General features: G+C 40.1%; 1 pseudogene; it reads right to left on the bottom strand.

The window, feature by feature from the left end:
• Positions 1-5,606: 5,606 nt before the first annotated feature.
• Positions 5,607-15,413, bottom strand: LOC102708045 (annotated as a pseudogene).
• Positions 15,414-19,611: the final 4,198 nt, after the last annotated feature.

Below are 19,611 nucleotides of genomic sequence, written 5' to 3'. Positions count from 1 at the left end.
CTCGTGCACTCTACTCTTTTACTAAAACTTATATTTTGATTATTGATTTGTGTTGAATATATAAAATTATGTGATAAAACATATGTACTCATGTTTTTTAGGTACGGGGACGGGATGGAGATGGGGAGAAAACATCCAACATGACTTTTGGCAGGGACAGGGACAGGGATGGGGTTGGGGAATTTTCTTCTCTGCAGGGACAGGGATGGGGACCCATCCCCCAACAGGGGATTCCTGTTGACATCCCTACTCGCATGTCGCATCATGGTCAACATTAAAGATCATAGGGATGAACACACTGCTAGCTCCTATTGCTGAAGATTCCTCCTGGAACCACCTTCCAAATACACCACCATGGTGTACATGAAGATTCCATTAAGCTTCACCACCAGCCCCACAAATGCTTTTGGAATATTTTTTGGAAATATTTATGCCCTGTATACGACCATAGCAAGCAAAATTTGAGTGGTAGGGAGTACTACTGTAGTGTAGAAAAGCTTGATGTGTTTTTTTTCTTTTGCATCTTTTTATAGTTGCATTCATCATAGTATTCCTATATCTTCGGTTTGTTTATTTGTTTTTGTCGTCAGCTTCGTGCAGTACATCACTTTTGTAGTAGTGTTCCTCATGAAATATTTGCTCCTTGTAACCAGGCAACAACCAGCAATATAATTGTTCTCAATCTATGTATATCAGCCATCTTGATGGTAATAGAACCAACTAAATCCCTTTCTCTCTGGCCTTTATCTACATATTTCTCTCTGGGACAATTAGGCTATATGGATTTGTGGTGGAGGAACTTTCAACAACGCTAGTGGCTTTGTCAAGCCATCCCGGAGGTTAATTTTCAACGCAATCGCCTCCTTGTGCCTACATCCACATGCTTGGTTCATGAGTCATCCTTTCACGCTCACCATGGATATTAATCAGCTAGCGTCCGCCTCTCCTATATGTTCCAGGCCAATCACCGTCTAGCCAATTTGTTTGTTTTTGTCATCACTTTCTTCTACTTGGCCTAGGTAGAATAGTCATCATACTCGAGTGCATGTGACATGTATATAAGCTTGCAGGTGTGATTTTCTTCTTGCTCACAAAAAAACATACAAAGACATGGATGTTACGGAGCCTTGCCTCCTCATGTTTCACTTGTTTTTTGTTGAATAGTCTCATCCGTTGTGGAAGGGCATGGGGCAATTTATTAGTGGGGGAGAACCTGACCCTTACGATCCTACAATTGGTGCCAGAGATTGAATAGTTCAACATCTTTGGTCCAATTGACACTATGGTGTAAAGGCCCAATGGATAATGGGTGCTTGCAGGACATGTATATCCGAGGGACCGTTGGTGTACAATGGACAACTAAGGGATATAAACATGTGAAGCAGTAGTTCTTTTTAATACTCGCTCCCCCACTGGCTATCTTTAGATGTGGCAAATTCTCTTTAGGATTTTACATCTTGGAAATTAAACCTCCATAAAAAGTGAGCCACCTGACATTTGTACAAATTATAGGTTTTTTTTTACTGAATTTCCACAGGAAATCTTATGAAAACCATTCCAAAATTACATCTCTTTAGTCTTGGTCGAACCCATTCAAAATCCTACGATAAGCTCACCAACACCATACCGGGGAGAGGGAGGGGGCAGTGGAGAATATAATTATGCTACTTTTTTACACTCAAACACATGTTTAGATTTTAAAACTTGGTTAATGTTGTTAACTTTGACTGGAATTAATTTGGGGTAGGTCTAAAATACATGCAATTTGTGCACCCATTCATCCCATAAATGCGTTGCATCCCATGTATTGGTCTGTCTTGTTTGGATTCACCTAACGCCCGTCCCTTTTTCGATGTTCACTCAGCGTAGCTTTGGCTAAACAAAGCCTGGCAAGCCATGGATCCAGCCCATGGTCCATTTAATTTTCTAAATACAAAGTTAATTTCTACACTGAAAATTGAAAGTTCAGTTTTGAGAAGACATTTTTCAATATTTGGATGAAAATTCTATTATTTTGAGAAGAAATATTTAGGTATCCGGTGGAAATTTCATGATTTCAAGTGGAAAACATGTTTTTTGAATTAAGTTGAAATTCACGTGTTAAAGTTTCTAGATGTAAATTTCAATACTACTAGCAATACTAGCAAATCGCCTGTGCTTTGCATCGGGATTTTATATTTTTCAAAATATTATTAAGTGAGAGTAGTTAACACATGTAATCTTTGGTTATTTTTTTTCTTAAAAAACAGACTACAAATAAAAAAGAGGAGGCATTATAAACTTTAAAAGCCCAGTAAAAATAAAAGCCCACAAAGACCATTTAAAAACCCTAACCCTACTCTCACTCACTCACTCACTCACTCACTCCCTCCCTCCCTCCCTCTCTGTTCTGCGGCACGGCAGGCACGTGCCAGCGAGGAGGGCGGCCAGTGGCTGCGGCGGCCTGGTGGCCAGCGGCGGAGGGGCGGGCATGCGGCGGAAGGGCAGGGGCCACGGGTGGCGACGGCGGCCCGGTGGCCGTCGGCGGAGGGGCATGGCGGGCTGGAGGTGGCCGGCGGCGGAGACCCACGCGCCGGCGGGGTGGCACGGCATGAGAGCGCCCCGCGCGGTGAAGGCGACGGCGGCGGCGACGGCATCGCTCCCTCTCCAACGGCAGTCGGCAGTCCTCCTCCCAGCCTTTTTCGGGCCCACACATGTCATCTAGATTCACTGTCACCACCACCAGTAGGTTCTTTTATATATTGTATAGAAAAGTGGGATTCCAAATCGGAATTAGATTTTTTTTGTGTATAACAGTTTTATCTTTTTTAATATGTTTGAAATCCCAAATGCACAAAGATTTTAAGAAGAAAAAGTTCTCATATAGTTTTGGTGCTGAAAGTTGTATCCCATAACAAAATCGGATTTTTCCGTGCGTTCAGATATTAGACTTTTCTATTAACTTGCATGAAACATACATGTTTCAACGACATGTTTTTTTTAGGTTCCGGATAGTACTCCTTGAGTACTCTCTTATTTATTTATTTATTTTATGATATGTCCCTTTTATTGTTCAACTTCCGTTGATTTGGAAGTCTGTTGTTCACAACGTTGCATTTAAGTTCAAATGAGATAAGTAGAGAAATAAAACCCTTGTAATTACATAATAAAATTTTGGACATACAACTACCTACATCAGATATTTCTACTGGAGAAGATGAACTAGATTATGTAGAAATTTAAATAGGTTAGATAATCTATGCGAGGTGTTCCCAATAATACATGTGATCCCTTTCTCCATTTTTGACTATATTTTGCTATTTGGGAGCCTGAGACAATATTATAGGCTGCTCCCCGGTCATAAAATAAACAAACCTAGTAACTGGACGAATATATTTTACTACGATGAATCTGAACTTTGTGTAAATTCATAATAATACGATAGATTCATAATGATGCAATATGTCATATTCAGTAATAAGTATATTTATTTTAGGATAGAGCTAGGGAGTCCATGTTAACCGATCAATCTCTTAAAAAGAAATTTCAACGGCACTATTAGTGGCTTCTCAAGCCCTAGTTGCCTTTTCAATGCGTCTAGCCACACACAGCATCTCTCTTCGAATATGAGCCATTGGTTCATGCATATGCCCACAATGGATTATCTTTCAGCTGGCACATAGGATCAGTACATATGCATAGATGCTCTATCCATGCCTGCCATCCTATAGTCGTATTCCAACTTTATTATCTTTTCGTCGTCGCTTTCCAGTACTTTCCCTACATAGAATATGTATCTATCAGTCTCAAAGCACTTGCAGGCTTTGTGGTGGAGGAACTTTTAATAAACGCTAGTGGCTTTGTCAAGCCATCCTGGTGGTTTTGAACGCAATTGCCTCCTTGTGCCTACATCCTTGTGTTCCAGGCCAATCACCATCTTCCTAATTTGTTTGTCTTCGTCATCACTTTCTTCTACTTGTCCTAGGTAGAATAGCATCATACTCGAGTGCGACCTGTATATAAGCTTGCAGGTGTGATTTATTTCTTGTGCACAAAAATTCAAACAAAGACATGGATGTTATGGAGCCTTGCCTCCTCATGTTTCACTTGTTTCTTTGGTTGAATAGTCTCATATCCATTGTGGAAGGGCATGGGGAAGTTTATAAGTGGGGGAGCTCCTAACCCTTACAATCCTACAATTGGTACCAGAGATCGAATAGTTCAACATCTTCGGTCCAATTGACACTACGGTGTGAAGGCCCGATAGATAATGGGTGCTTATGAGGCCTCTATATGCGAGGGAACAGTGGTGTACGATGGAGAACTAAAGAGCACAAGTATGTGAAGGAGTAGTTTTTTTAATACTCGCTCCCCCATTGGCTATCTTTAGAGGTGGCAAATTCCCTTTGGGATTTTACATCTTGGGAATTAAACCTCCATACAAAATGAGCCACCTGACATTTGTACAAATTATATGTTTTTTTACTGAATTTCCACAAGAAATCTTATGAAAACCATTCCAAAATTGCATCTCTTTTAATCCGGGAAGCAAATTATTCGAATCCACTCAAAATCACAGGATAAGCTCGCCAACACCATACCGGGGGGGGGGGGGGGGGGAGGGGGCAGTGGAGAATATAATTATGCTACTTTTTTGCACACAAACACATGTTTAGATTTTGAACTTGGTTGTGGTTAACTTTGACTGGAATTAATTTGGGGTAGGTCTAATACATGCACATCTGCGCACCCGTTCATTCCATGAATATGTTGCATTCCAGGTATTGGTTTCTCTTGTTTGGATTATCCCATGTGCACGTAATGGCCCTTCCCCTTTTGGATGTTCACTCACCGTAGCTTTGGCTAAAGGAAGCCTAGCTGGCCATGGTTCCAGCCTACGTCCATTTAATTTTCTAAATACAAAGTTTCTACACTGAAAATTGAAGGTTCAGTCTTTGAGAAAACATTTTTCAATATTTGGATGAAATCTCTATTATTTTGAGAAGAAACATTAATTTAGGCATCCTGTGGAAATTTCATGATTTCAAGTGAAAACATGTTTTTTTAGAATTCATTTGAAATTCACGTGTAAAAGTTTATAGATGTAAAGTTCAATACTGAAAGTGGGCTTCCAAATTCATTTGAAATTCACGTGTATAACAATTTTATTTTTTTTGAATATGTTTGAAATCCCAAATGCACAAAGATTTTACGTAGAATAGTTCTCATGCATAAAGTTTTGGTGCTGAAAGCTGTACCCCATAACAAAATCGGATTTTTCTTTTCTGTGCGTTAGGATATTAGACTTTTCTATTAACTTGCATGAAACATACATCAACGATATTTTTTTAGGTTTTGGATAGTAATCCTCAAGTAATCTCCTATTTGATCTATTTATTTATTTTAAGATATGCCCCTTTTATTGTTCAACTACCATTGATTTCTAAGTCTGTTGTTCATAACATTGCAGTTAAGTTCAAAATGAGATAAGTGGAGGAATAAAAACCATGTAATTACATAATAAAACTGTAGACATATAACTCCTACATCAAAGATTTCTAGTGGTGAAGATGAATTAGAGATTATGTAGAAATTGAAATAGGTTTACATAATCTATGCTAGGTGTTCCGGCCCAATAATACATGTATGTCGTCACACTTATCAAAGTACGGTTATAGAGATCTATACAAAAGATAAATGTTTAATATAAGGGACAACTATATACTCTCAAAGATGTAAGATAAATGATGACAGATGTTAAAGAATAGAAGTAGATATAACAAAGAGAATAACTAGATAGTCCCTCCTGTTTGATTCCAAAGAGAAGGACAAAGATAACAAAGAGTACGGCAATAAAAAATATTGATCAGAGGATCATCGTAAGAACAAGCCCGAGGAGCATATTGTAGTAGAACCTACAACGTACTATATATATATATATATGCGGATGCAGCTCGATCGTATGCACATATCGCGGCGTCTAGACATTAATATTTAACGGGCCGGCGTCGAGGAAGAGACCGGCGATGAGACCGTTGAGGTCGCCGCCAAAGGTGTAGCTCTCCCTGCCGCCGAGGTATATCACCTCCAACGTCCTCGTGAATTTCACCATCAGCAGCGCCGGGTCCATCTCCACGCACAGCTGGTTCATCGTCCTCCACGCGCGCTCTGCCAGCGCCGCCACCGCCGCGACGGCCGCGTCGCCGTCCACGCCGTGCTCGGCCATGTAGCACTCCACCGCGCTGCACGCGTCCTTCTTCTTCTTCCCCGCCGTGTAGGAGGCGATGTCGTTGAGGAAGCGGGCCACCTCGGCGCCTGCCTTCATCACGTCCGGGCAGGTGGCCACCCACTCGAACACCTCCCTGGTCGCCACGCCTTCGCCGTCGTGCACGCCCATCAGCAGCATAGGGGGCAGCAACGCGCAGCCACATGACATTATCGACACCTCCATATGCTCTTCGAATCCCGGTACATACTTGTCGTTGCACCATTGTGCCTCATGGAGGTAGTATTGGGATGTGAGTTTGAACTACACATATTGGATAGAAAAAAGACAGTTAATTCACATGACATATTCTAATTAAAGAGTTTGAATAACTTTACCGTTCTTGAAAAATGTACCACTAAGTATTAGCTACCTAGCAGCATCAAAATTTTACGCCAAAAATAGTACATATCTCCGGGTACTCTTTCAATAATAGTAAAATTTCTCAAAGTAATCCACTAGTACGAATCACATGTATTACCGCATTTCTGATGTAAGATATGCGGTACTTCTCGTGTGGTTCCAAGCTATCCTCCAACTCGTCAAAGTTGCTCAACAACTTTATGTAAAACATGTGCAAGTATTTTGGTACGATAGATACTGCACTCGAGTCCCATTTGCATATCAACTTATATGTATGAGAATGCATGTGAGCCGGTTCATCAACATAATGATTATTACCATAGTATGAGATAACAAGCCATTGATCTAACCTCTGTATAGCTTCGTTGAGCTTACGGCACTCCTCCAAGGAGGCATGGACATCGTAGGTATCATCCATCAGGGCCTGCAATCCAAAGACCTTTGCAAATATGATCCGGGCACGAGAGTATTCCTCCTCATGGAACACGATGCAAGTCCATAGGTAGGACTCCACCAGGCGGTCTCGAGAATAGGTTAGCTTCACATTGTCATAAAGTTCTCTCCACCACCTACAAGATTTCCATCCACTTACACTACACTTCAACAAATGTTTAAAAGAGTAGCAACAATGGAGCTGACTATAAGCTTAGGGAATAAACTCTTAAACTCACATAGAGAGGGTCTTGAGCTCCTTGAGGTGAAGAGACCTAGCAAGATCAAAGTTGAGCCTCGCTAGCTCTAGCAACATGCTGTCGTGTCCATCCTCTTTCTCGTACTCGACAAGGTAGTTCATGGTCTCAAGTCTCCTTGGGAACCGTGGGAGAGGGATTTCGAGGGCACGTGACACCTGTTTCGCCATTGGTGGCTTGAGCTTACCTTTCATGGCCTCGAGGTCTTGTCTAGACTAGTCTCACTAGGTGTCACCATGTGAGCTGCATTGTATAGGCTTAGCAAGCCAATTGGGTCATTGAGTAGGCTTGGGCTGAAATCACCAGAGCCATCTCTGAACTTGTCGAACACATCTACAAATATAAATAGTGTTAGTTTATCTTTGTTTTTTAATGCCCATTGTTTCTCTTCTTCTTAAAAATTTGTGTGTATCTTAACTAATAAAACGATTTTTTTCTAGAATGCATCTTCATTAGGAACTAATCCGCTACAAACTAATGTTGGGTTAGTGATCGAAGACATTCTAATAGAAAGATTGAATCGTATGCCATCCATTTAGATAAAAAATTTGAGGATTTGCTCTCTTGTTCTAATGGCATGTTGAGTCATCTAGGTCACTAACATGTGGGTTAGGGTAAATCCTAAATTTCAATCAAAGCGGAGGGTATATGTGCTATAGTATATAGGAATATTAGGATAAAATCAATTTATTTGGAGTCCTTCAATATTCAGTTTCTTTCTTATATATATCCATCGTACCCTACATATTCATTGGTCCTGGAGATTCCATGACAGTACATTTATTTTGGATTTACTATTTTATGGTATCAGACCGAGCAATTTTATGGTATCGCCCCTAGGTGGGATCTAATCTTGAGGGGTGGCCAACCCCATTTTCATTGTTTGTCGGCGAGCTTCGCCTGAAGGATCAATGAAGAATTCCTAGGCACATATTTAGTCATCACCATTATCATAAAGAATTCCTTGCCATCGACAGATCAGGTGGTCATCGTCCTTATTGGCATTGGGTCATGATCGTCTCTCACCATTGCCACTGTTCACTTAACCTATATCGCTCCACCGACTAATGGCCTTGTCTCTTTTCCACCTCTATATTTGGAGGCAGCCGGCTTAACACCCGTCTACCTCGTTGCTATATTCTACCTCCAGATCTACACGACCTATACTAGAGTTCCTCCTTGCATCGTTATCATCGCTAGGTTCCTGTTATCCCAAGGAGGTTACGGTCGTTTATTTTTTTCTCTCCCCTTCCATTCTCTCTGTCTCTATCGGTGTTATGGGAACTACGGTTCCCATACCAAATAACTTTTGATGCCTCAGGGTCTAGCCTCAGCCCTCTTAGGAGAAGTCAGGCCACCCTGACCCCTATCTTGAGGAGTAGGTGTGTCCCCTCGACCTGGGCATGCTCCGTCGAGAGGAGTTGGGCTGCCTAACCTCCTTCCCTGAAGAGCAAGCTAGCATTGGGGCAGTGTAACACCCAACGACCGTCTGCATGGTGCTCCCTTGAGGACCATTAACTCCTAGTAGGGGTCCCATAACGACGGTCTCACGGGGCATCCAACATACCTACCATGCATGTGTTAGCCACCCACGGTGTTTGACACGCTCTGCCCCACTTGGCCGCATTAAAAGCGATAGAAGGATAGCAGATGGTGTCAAAACGTGGCACCCCATGTCCAGTCTCATTAATCTTGTCACGATCTATCACCCCATTCATGATGGATAGCAGATGGGTACAAGCCCTTGTGGGCCACTCACTGACATTCGGCACCACTAGTCACGTCACCTGTCTTTTGCTAGAAAAATGTATTAGGCTTCTTTATCCATCCCCTCTTCCTGGCACTATGGTATTCCCTTGATACTATAAAATGAGAACCATGCCCAACGGAGCAAGTATCTCAATTAAATTCGAGATCACTCAACCCAATTGTATTCAATTGAACCCAACACTTAGCCATTGTATTCCATCAAACGATAAGAACACCACACAGGGCCGACTGAGGGCCTTGGTGGGAGGGGCGATGCCTAGGGCCTCAGACGGAAGGGGGCCCAACCAATTTTATGTGTATATGATCATGCGGCTTGATTTTTATATTTATTCTTTCTAAAAAAGTAGATGATTAATCAACTTATAAAACTTTTTAGATGATGATTATCTATTAGTTAAAATTAGTAGCTCTATCTTTTACTTAGCTTTTTTCTCGTAGCCAAAATTTCAATTTTAAAACTTAAAATTAGAGCTGATTTTAAGTTGTTCTTATTGTATTTTACTTTTCAACATTGTGTTCTAATTGTGCTAAGAACACAAATAAAAAAGTTTTAATTATAAATTATTATTTGTTGATTCACTTCATGTTTTCATTCAATGTTATTTATTTTCGTTTTCAATTTATTGTCAACATTATTTATGAAAATTTAGATCTGTGAATATATTTGAAGTTAACTCTTAAGCGTTAATACTTGGATATTTATTTGTGTCACTTTAGAGCATAAATAATTATACAATATGGTGGGATACCTATACCGAGGGTATCCGGAGACTATACAAATACGTACGGTCAATGGGGTACCGAACAGGAAGGAGAATATATTTGTACGGTGTTGGCTAGGAGCTAGTCCGGTACATACCGGATTGCATGCCGTGTACTTTAGACCCGAGCCATAACCGAATTAGGATAGATCTTAGTCTTACTAGATTAGGACTCTATCATATTTGTAACCCTTCCCCCATTATATAAGGGGTACGGGGTGCCCCCTCGAGGGCAAGAGAGATTCATCTACGGAATACAATCGCCAAGCATGAGTTAGGTATTATCTCGCCACGTCAAGAGCCTGAACCTAGGTAAACCCTCTCCCTCTTCATCATTAACCATCGAATTCTGAGCTTGATAGCTACCCCATAAGTTTATTGCCGACCCCAATCGTCGACAAATATATTTAGTCTAAATGGTATGTTGCACCGAGTTCGTCTAGGGCCCTCAAAATTCTAGAGCCAGCACTGTGGGTCTACTTTGGTTGTGTTGGCTATGACATGGACCTTTAGAGTGGTGCAACCAACCAAGAGGTTGTGCCTTTTGTTTTCTACTGTTGTATTTTTTTTATTTTTTTTGTGATCAGATATCGAGTTTCCGTTGCCCACTACCACGTCGAGCTCTATGCTCCTCGACATTGGCATCACCTCCATCTTTATTGTTGGTGAAAGTGCATCTAGACCCCTAATTTGTTTTCTTGAGATTCACTTTGAGCTTTGCTTTCTCACTTCCTCCTCTCCACGGATCTAAGTGATTTGGATTTTGTGTGTGTGAGAGTTGGTTATTTTGAGTTGGTTTGAGTGCTTGGTGTTGATTTCGTGAGAAATTTCGTGAGCACTAGATTCATCCTAAGATCTTTTTGCTAGCTTGTTACTCTTGGTGATTGAGGACACCTAGACAGCTAGGCGTCGTTCCTCGAGCTACCGAAGCTCTTGTGGTGCGCCGGGAAAAGGTTTGTGAAGGTTGGATCTCACCTCCGAAAGGAAAGAGATACCTCGAGTGAGGAGAGTGCACGAGTGCAACCCCGAGGAAAGGGTTGTGGAACCCGACTCAAGTTTGAGTTCCTCAACGGAGAGTACAATCCCCTCAAGAATTAGAACTTCGGTAAAAAGTTTCCGTCTACACTTGTGGTGAAATCTCTCTAACTTGTTATTTAAGCTTTGCTTTTGGTTGTCGCGCGTACTCTAGTTGCTGTTTGTGCAAAGCTTGGAGGTGGTTTGCTTATTTGAGGTTTGGTTGGCTAGATCTACTCCTTTCCCATTCTAGATCTGGTGCTGTCGGAAGTTCCGAAGATCAACGGAACTTCCGAAGGCCGGAAGTTCCGAAGCCACTGACCGGAACTTCCGAAAGTCTCAGCTTCCGCTTTTTAGGTTTATTTTTTAAATCGCCTATTCACCCCCCCTCTAGGCCTTCATACTCTTTCAGTTGGCGCTCCACATCTCCTCTGGCTTCTAATTAACGTCCAACAACAACGACTTCTTCAACCAGACAACATTGAGTACAATGTCAAGGTTTCGGTCATCCACTACATCGTCCCTCGGACTACATTGTTGTTGTCTGTGGTCACTTGCTATTGTATTGACTTGGAGTGGAAATTCTATTTCCCTCGGGCCACAACGTCGCAACTATTGTCATCTTTACCACCATTTGTGCATTCGTCCTGAGCCTTCCCTTCCCTTGTACTGACAAACATGGTGCGATGTCTGATTCTTCACAGTACAACATCATTTCTTCAGTATCTTCGAGTTTGTCCTCACACACCATGTTCCAAGACACCATTCCGCATGCCTATGATCACACCATGACACCCGTCATGTACCTTGCGACTTGACTTTGGCTACATCAATCATGAAGTCCGTTGCTATGCTACGTCAATTACCTTGACCATATGCTCTGGTTATCTTGACTATGGTACAAAGGGTTATCATCATTAACTCTTTTAGCCGGTGTCTTCTTCGGTCTAAGTATCCACACTACTCACATGTGTATAGTTGTTACAGGAATATTAGGATACAATTGATTTAATTTGTTTAGAGTACTCTTATAACCAATCCCTTTCATATTTCTATCCATTGTACTCTTTATATGTATACATAGCCTCAGAGGAAAAATAATGCATATTAATAATATGCATGCCCGGCACATCTCCTCTTTTATAGTTCTACAATATCTGTAGCAACACCGCTGAAGTCCCGAGAGATCCGCTTAACTCTAGTGTAGGTCCAAAATCTCGATATTTGGGGTGTGGTAGTCAAATTGAACTGATATGATAACATAAGTTTGATTAGAATATTAGACCTAAACAAAGATGTCTCAATCTAGCTGATACAGTTACCAAGGCGACGAGAACTCGCTCAGGTGTCGGGGATCAAACTTAAACCGATGCAGCCTAGCTAAGAGCTCACTCCGCCGGAAACTACTTCTCTAGGAGTAACAATGCACTGATTTTCTGTCAAACATATTGTTGTTTTTGGAGGTTCCTACGAGAGTCCAACACGGTTATAGGCAACCGCCAGCGTCTATATCAGATAGGAAAGGGAAATTAATATGCATAATGAAAATAGACTAGATCTGATCATTCTCCAACAAGTATTTGAAAAGTGCCTGTCTGCTTCAGATAATTCCAATTGACATAGTAATTAACTATATTTTGGGAAGACGGAATATTTTTTACCAAGTGCATTATAGTTTGCTATTCGTACTGAATCTACACTTGTGATAACTGGACACCAAGAGCGAAATTTCAAATTGAAGAAAGAGCGAATAAATCTGACTTCTCAAGCGGAATCAGCAACCAACCATCAAAACGTTGTATTTACTAATTGTAAATTTAATGATATGATATTTCATTTTAAACATTATTTTTTAGTTGATAAGGAATACTTAAGTGAGGCTGCGACCCGCAAGACAAGCAGAAATCATACTTGTTGGTTTAGAATTGTGGAATTGTTAAATTATACTACAAACTACAATTTATGAAAAATGGTTCTTTTATTTACAAATTTCAAGAACAAATTTATCTATTGTACAAAAAAGAACTAGATCAAGACTCCAAAGCAACAGATAGAACTTTTATTTATTGATTTTTGTGGGATCATGTACTAGGGGTATCCGTAATTTGTACATGTCCATATAGCTTAGGAGGTACCGAATAGAAAGACAATATTATCTTGTACTAGGTCGGTAAAGAGTTTGATAAATATCCAGATTGTATGTCGAGATTGCTGATCTCTACCATATTTGGGCCGGGTAGGCCTTGATCTTATCAGATTAGGTCTCTATTTATAACTTTATCCCATACTATGTAGGGGGAGAAGGGCTCCCCTCAAGGGGCACGTCATATTTGATCCAATACAATCGCTAAGAAGGAGTAGGTTGTTATCTCGTATATCGAGTGTCTGATTCTGGGTACGTAACCCCGTGTCTTTATCTAACCATCAATCTCCGCGCCTCGTTAGTCACCCCATATATTACTGCCGATCCAGATCATTGACAATTTTGAATGTTAGAATTATTATATTAATAAAAGAGTGAAGTGCACCAGTTGTCTCTAAATTTGTGTGTATGTGTCATCTAGGTCCCTGAACTCTCAAAATGCATTTTTGGGTCCACGAACTTGTCCGGAGGTGTCATATAGGTCCAAACGGGCTCTAACCCACTCCATCCGCTGACGTGGCATGCCATGGTGGCGCCTACGTGTTGGTGGTGCCATGTGGGTCCCACATGTCAATATCTCTCTCCTCCTTATTCTTTTCTCTCCCTTCTCGTAGGCGCCATCGTGGCATGCCACGTCAGCGGATGGAGTGGGTCGGAGCCCGTTTGGACCTATATGACACCCCCAGACAAGTTCGGGGACCCAAAAATGCATTTTGAGAGTTCAGGGACCTAGATGACACATGCACATAAGTTTAGGGACCGCTGGTACACTTCACTCTTAATAAAAATAGTTTGCAGAACAGGTACTTTGGAGGGTGAATTATATCTAGTTCCTGACTTATGTATTTATGATTTGAAACTACTGATAAGATGAAATTGCTTTTCTCACAACTACTTAAAAGATATATGTCAAATACTCATTGGGTCCCAAATACCTAGGGATGGCAACGGGTCGGGTAAGGTGTGGGTTAAGAGTTTACCCGCCCACATGCATACCCGCGACCCTGACTTTTACCCGCCCATGCCCACCAGGTATCTACCGGGTTTCGGGTACCCGGTGGGTGTTGATAAATATCACATCATAGTGATCAGAACAAAGAGATCTAATTGAAACCTAGCACATATTTCTACCATATCAACCAGCAATGATGTATATCAATTAATTAAATCAAATAATAGTGTCACATCTAACATACATATTATTGTCCACCATGTATTTTTTGCACCATGCACATGAATATTGTTAGAAGTCTAGAATTCACAGGCCACAACAATATTATTGTTATTCATAGTTTATACTGAAGCTCCACAACACACACAGATTCAACATATGCTATAGAATTTTCTATGAGATGGACTACTTTACATGTTGCATGAAGGTAGGATATTTATATTTCTTTAGGATTGCGGGTACCCATCGGGCAACCATGGGTGAAGACTTGTACCCGCGACTGACCCGCATATTTGCAGGTACCCGACCCGCAAGTACTCACGGGTGAGATTTTTTACCCATGTCTATGCCCATCAGGTACGAGATCCGCAGGTGAGATTTACTAATTATTGGGTTTATTTTTGATTTCTTATTTCATACCTCGCTGGTTGTAGTGTCAAAATGACTGACACGTCTATTTTCAATTAAGATTCTTAGAAATAGATCCAGCATTAAAGTAACATAAAGACTTCCAGGTCTTGTGTGATAGTCAGAAGTAAATTTTAGCGGCAACACACCGTCAAAGAAAAACATCGGTGGGAACAAAAGCTTTTGTAAAATTAATTCTATTCAAACTGTTTTTAGTTTTATGCAAAAGAATAGAGTGGTCAAAATCATGCCATTTGACCATAAATGAAATCCAAACGATACTTATTTTATTTGTGATTAATCGGAAGGAGCAAGAGTAACAAGTGTATTTGCATTACCTGCAGACACCCGTAGGCCATGCTGCCTGAGCAGACGGAACTGAAGGGCAACGGTGTGCAGGTCGTCTTTGTCGGAGGCTGCAGAATCCGCCACCTCGCGACAGAGACGCCCCAGCGCTGCGCCGATATCCTGACGGAAGTGTCCGTCCAAGCCGAGGCGTTCGAGCGTGTCCACCAACGTCGCCAACGCCGCCGCCGACGAGTCGTTGGCATCGCCGGCGACGAACATCGTGCGGCGCACCTCCCCGGTGAGCGTCTGTGCCCGCGCCCATCCACTCCTCCGTTCTTGCCTGTGAGAGGGGAGCGGTGTATGTGATGAAGTAGTCCCTCCACATGGAGGGGTCGAAGGGGACGTCGTCGCCGCCGCTGCCATTGACATCCTTCTTCTCCTCCGGTTTGTTCATTGCAACCTTAATGCTAGTTGCCATGTATCTACAAGGTCTCTGCTGCAGCCTGCAGCTACAAGGATCGTTCCTGCAATTAGTATGTAGTTGTGTCCGCACCAGCAATTGTACATCCAATTAATTTGCTAGGAGAGCCGTGGTAGACTGTCTATTTATAGACCTGAAACCTAGTCTTATAGAGAAAATCATTAAATAATGTGAAATGATAGTGGGACGAGTCTAATGAATTTTTTTTATTTTTTAAAATATTTTTAAGAAATAATTTTATTACTAACATCCAGGAAAAAATATTTTTACCGCATGAATCTTTTGGCCATGCCACCAATATTGGTGTGGTCAAATAGCTTGCCACGCCATCATCGAATGAAGGTGAATAATCACTAGTGATCAATTTTAGTGAAGGTGGATGAGCTCATTCAGCCAATTTGTCCATATACACTCATTTAACGTCTTCATGAAATATTTCCTTCGTGGCCGCCATATTCAATTTTGCCCATAAACCAAACGCACCTAAAAACTGAGCGGTTATCTCCTATCTAGGGGTGTGTAGCCAACCAAACGCACCACCTACCCACTAATGCTTTTGGAATCATTATTCTTTTGAAAAAAATTCATGCCCTTTATAAAACCATAGCAAGCAAGATTTGAGTGCTAGAAAGTTTTACCTCCGTCCCATGTAGAGTGCATTTTTGCACTGTGTATGTTGGATGTTCGACTATTTGTCTTGCTTTAAAAGATTTATAATTAATATTTTTATTATTATTAGATGATAAAACATGAATAATATTTTTATTTGACTTTTTATGTTTTCTTATAAAATTTTTAAATAATACAAACGGTTAAATATTAGATACGAAAATTCATAAATATAGTTAAATTGGGACGTAGGCAGTACTAGTGCAGGAAAGCTTGATGTGACTGTTTTCTGCATCTTGTTATAGTTGCATTCATCCTAGTGTTCCCATTTTTCCTGTTTGTTTGTTTTCTTTCATCCGATATAAAAGACATTTTTAGTGATTGAGAGACTACTTTAGAGAAAAAAAGATAACCTAAATATCCCCTATTAAAAATGATATGTTAGCACGGGGAGTTATCTGAGGTTTAAATAAGAGGTAATTAATGTGACAACTGGTGCAGATAAATATACATGTAAGGGATAAATTTAAACTACACAAATATACATATTATGATACGAAGGTAATACTTATATAAACATTGAGTGACTATTATACCTGAGTACTAGTATATATAAAGAACAAATTTACCATTTCTTAGAAAATGATGGGAGATACTCACTGCTACGGAATGGGACATTTGTGCCGGAAAATAACCCTTATTTGTGCCGGGTATACAACCGCACAATATCCCCGGCACAAATGACTAGACTTATTTGAGCGGGGTCTAAACACCGGCACAAATTAATGACAGTATCGACATGACGTATACTACTATATTTTCTAATATGAAATTTGGCAACTCTAATTACTTTGTAACTCAAGATATCAAATTTTTAAGTGCAAATTTGGATAACCAGAGATACTTCGGTAAGGAAAATAAAATTGCCTATATGTAAAACTCGTAGGAGCAACTAGTCTTTGGACAGAGCTAAGGATGGTTCGGATCAGAGCCTTAAGTCCTCGTGTTTGATGTGCTTCTTATAGCATGTACCCTAATTCTTAGGTGTGAAATACTAAATATATTTTTGTCAGCAAAATAACTACGGATTTTTTCTGTTCGGGACACGTTAGTATTTAGTGATAGGTAGACTAGCTATATAAATGCCGTCGATCAAGACCTAATTATGCGTGACAAAACTGCTTATACATATGTTAATCTTAGGACTGACCTTAATTAGGCATGATTGGTTTGATATCTCCTCTAGTGTGTGAGGTTTTTGTGGAGTAGGCATGACCAGTATTGGCAGTAAGGGACCTAGAACAAAAATTGTTTGGGTTTGATACATATTGATTATGTAATTATTGATTAATATAGTAATTAACATGATGTAAATTAGTTAGAAATGAATAGTCTACCTGGGGTCATGTGTACCGGGGAGTGTACGCCCTGTACTATGGATGGTATTGCGTGTGTTGTACGCGTTCTAAAATATTCTCTTAGGGCCTCATGCATCTTTTCACCTTTTAAGCAAAAGAAAAACAACAAATATATAAATGAAAAATAATTCATAGATAAACTTTTTATATATGTGTCGATGATTGATATCGACAATAAATTTATAGGGTGGCTATTGGGCTCAGAACACGATGATTAGGATGAAGAAGAATTCGATTTAACCAGGTGTAGGCTCTCAGCTAGGCGAGATAATACCCTAATTATGCTTAGCGATTGTATTGGATGTGTATGACTGTGTCCCCTGCGAGGTGCCCCGTACCCCGTGGGAGTAGTCTTTACAGATATAGTAGAGTCCTAATCTGATAAGACTAATATCTATCCTAATTCAGTTATAACTCGGATCCGGTACGTGTGGCATGCAACCGACAGTTACTAAACTCCGGCTGATACCATACAGATATAATCTTCTTTCTATTCGATACCCCTATGACTGTATGTATTCATGTAGTATACGGATACCCCTTCTATAGGTATCCCACAATATGTATTTTTAGCGATATATATATATATATATAAAAGATAAGGCTAATAAATAAATAGATGACAAAACCTCAACATTCCACGTATGTATTTTTTAACTTCAAATTTAAAGTTAAAAATTCTAATTTTGTCTTATGCATAAGTAAATATTAGGGGAAAAAAGAGAAATATCTATCGTTGCTGATTGAAGTGCATGTGACGATTATAACGGTTTGCGAACTGAGGAGGGTAGCTCAGCTGGCTAGTCTCCTCTTATGGTGTAAACTATCTGCCTAGATTCTAGTCCTATACTTAATACATGTGTGCTTTCTTTTTATAACTAATTATTTTTGTACGTGTGCTTTCATTTATAACTAATTTCTTTCTGGTCTCTGTCTATATGTATACATTAATTGCTCTATGGGACACAATTAGGTTGCACATGTTAATCAATCGATTTGTGGTTTTGTCAAGTCATCCCGGTGGCTTTCAACACGTACTGCATCCACATGATCGGTCCATGAGTGTCATCCCTTTCAATCAACTTGCATCTGCCTCCTAGCTAGATGCATTATTCATCCTCGTGTTCCCGGCCGATCACCGCGCGTCTTCTCAGTTGGTTTTCTTTCGTCCTCAGTTTCTTCTACTTGTACGTCCTGGGTCTCGGTGGTGTTGCGTGTGTTGCAGTGTTATGAAATAATCTCTTTGTTCGCTTTTTGAAGCAAAAAAGCCAAATGTCATATTTAAAAATAAAAAATAATTTGTGAATAAACTTTTTATATATGAGTTCTTAGTGATCTAGATATTAAGACTAAAAATAAACTATGATAAAAAAAAACCTTAAAATCAACTCCAAATTTAAGATTAAAAATTCAAATATTTGTTTATAAGCATAAGTAAATGCCAAAAGATAGATGGGGTGTTTACATTTTCCTTCGCAAAATCTCTATACTAGTACATATTATTTTATATACTACCTACAATATTTTATTACTAAGAGTGAGTATGAACCGTTAGATCAAGAGCACGGTCCATTTATTAAAGTGCAAATTAATTATAGTACGGTGTACCATTAAGGAAAGAAGATAAAATAATAATAGAGTCCTTGCTCGTTGCTCCCTTCTAAGATGTAGAAATTTTCATTTTAATAGGAGAAAAAAAGAGAAAGATCTTGGCGCGCAATGATTAAAGTGCAGGTGAAGATTATAACTGTTAGTGAACTAACAACAAGACTAATATTCAGCATGCAAGCTAGTAAGACTTTTTATAGTCTTTTATTAGCTCATATATACGGTAGTTAGATATTTATCATTAATACATGACTCATATGTCTCTCACAAAATTTTTTGGTTCTTGCGTCCGAGTCGGTTGTAAGCTTACAGCCCGCTTCTTCTCTCTTTTTTCATCTCTTCTCTACCTCAATATTTAGCTGTCTTACGGCCTATTATTATACTTGCTTGCTCTAAGTGTACATCAGTTGGCTAGTCTCCTTTTATGGTGTAAACTGTCTAACTAGATTCTAGTCCTCTACATGCGCTTCCATTTATAACTAATTTATTTTTTCAGTGTTAAGATACGCGAATACATGTGGTACGTGCTTCTTTAGTTTGCCTCAATCAGTGTGAAGTTTGATCCAAATAATCCGGCTTCCTCATGCTGCATTTGCTCCTTGTAAGCGGGCAGCCAGACGGCAATATAATTCTTCCCAACCTAG

This window comes from Oryza brachyantha, chromosome 3 (assembly GCF_000231095.2).
Source record: "Oryza brachyantha chromosome 3, ObraRS2, whole genome shotgun sequence".
NCBI lineage: Eukaryota > Viridiplantae > Streptophyta > Magnoliopsida > Poales > Poaceae > Oryza > Oryza brachyantha.
Note: the sequence above shows the minus strand (reverse complement) of the source record. Positions and strands in the feature narration are given on the sequence as shown.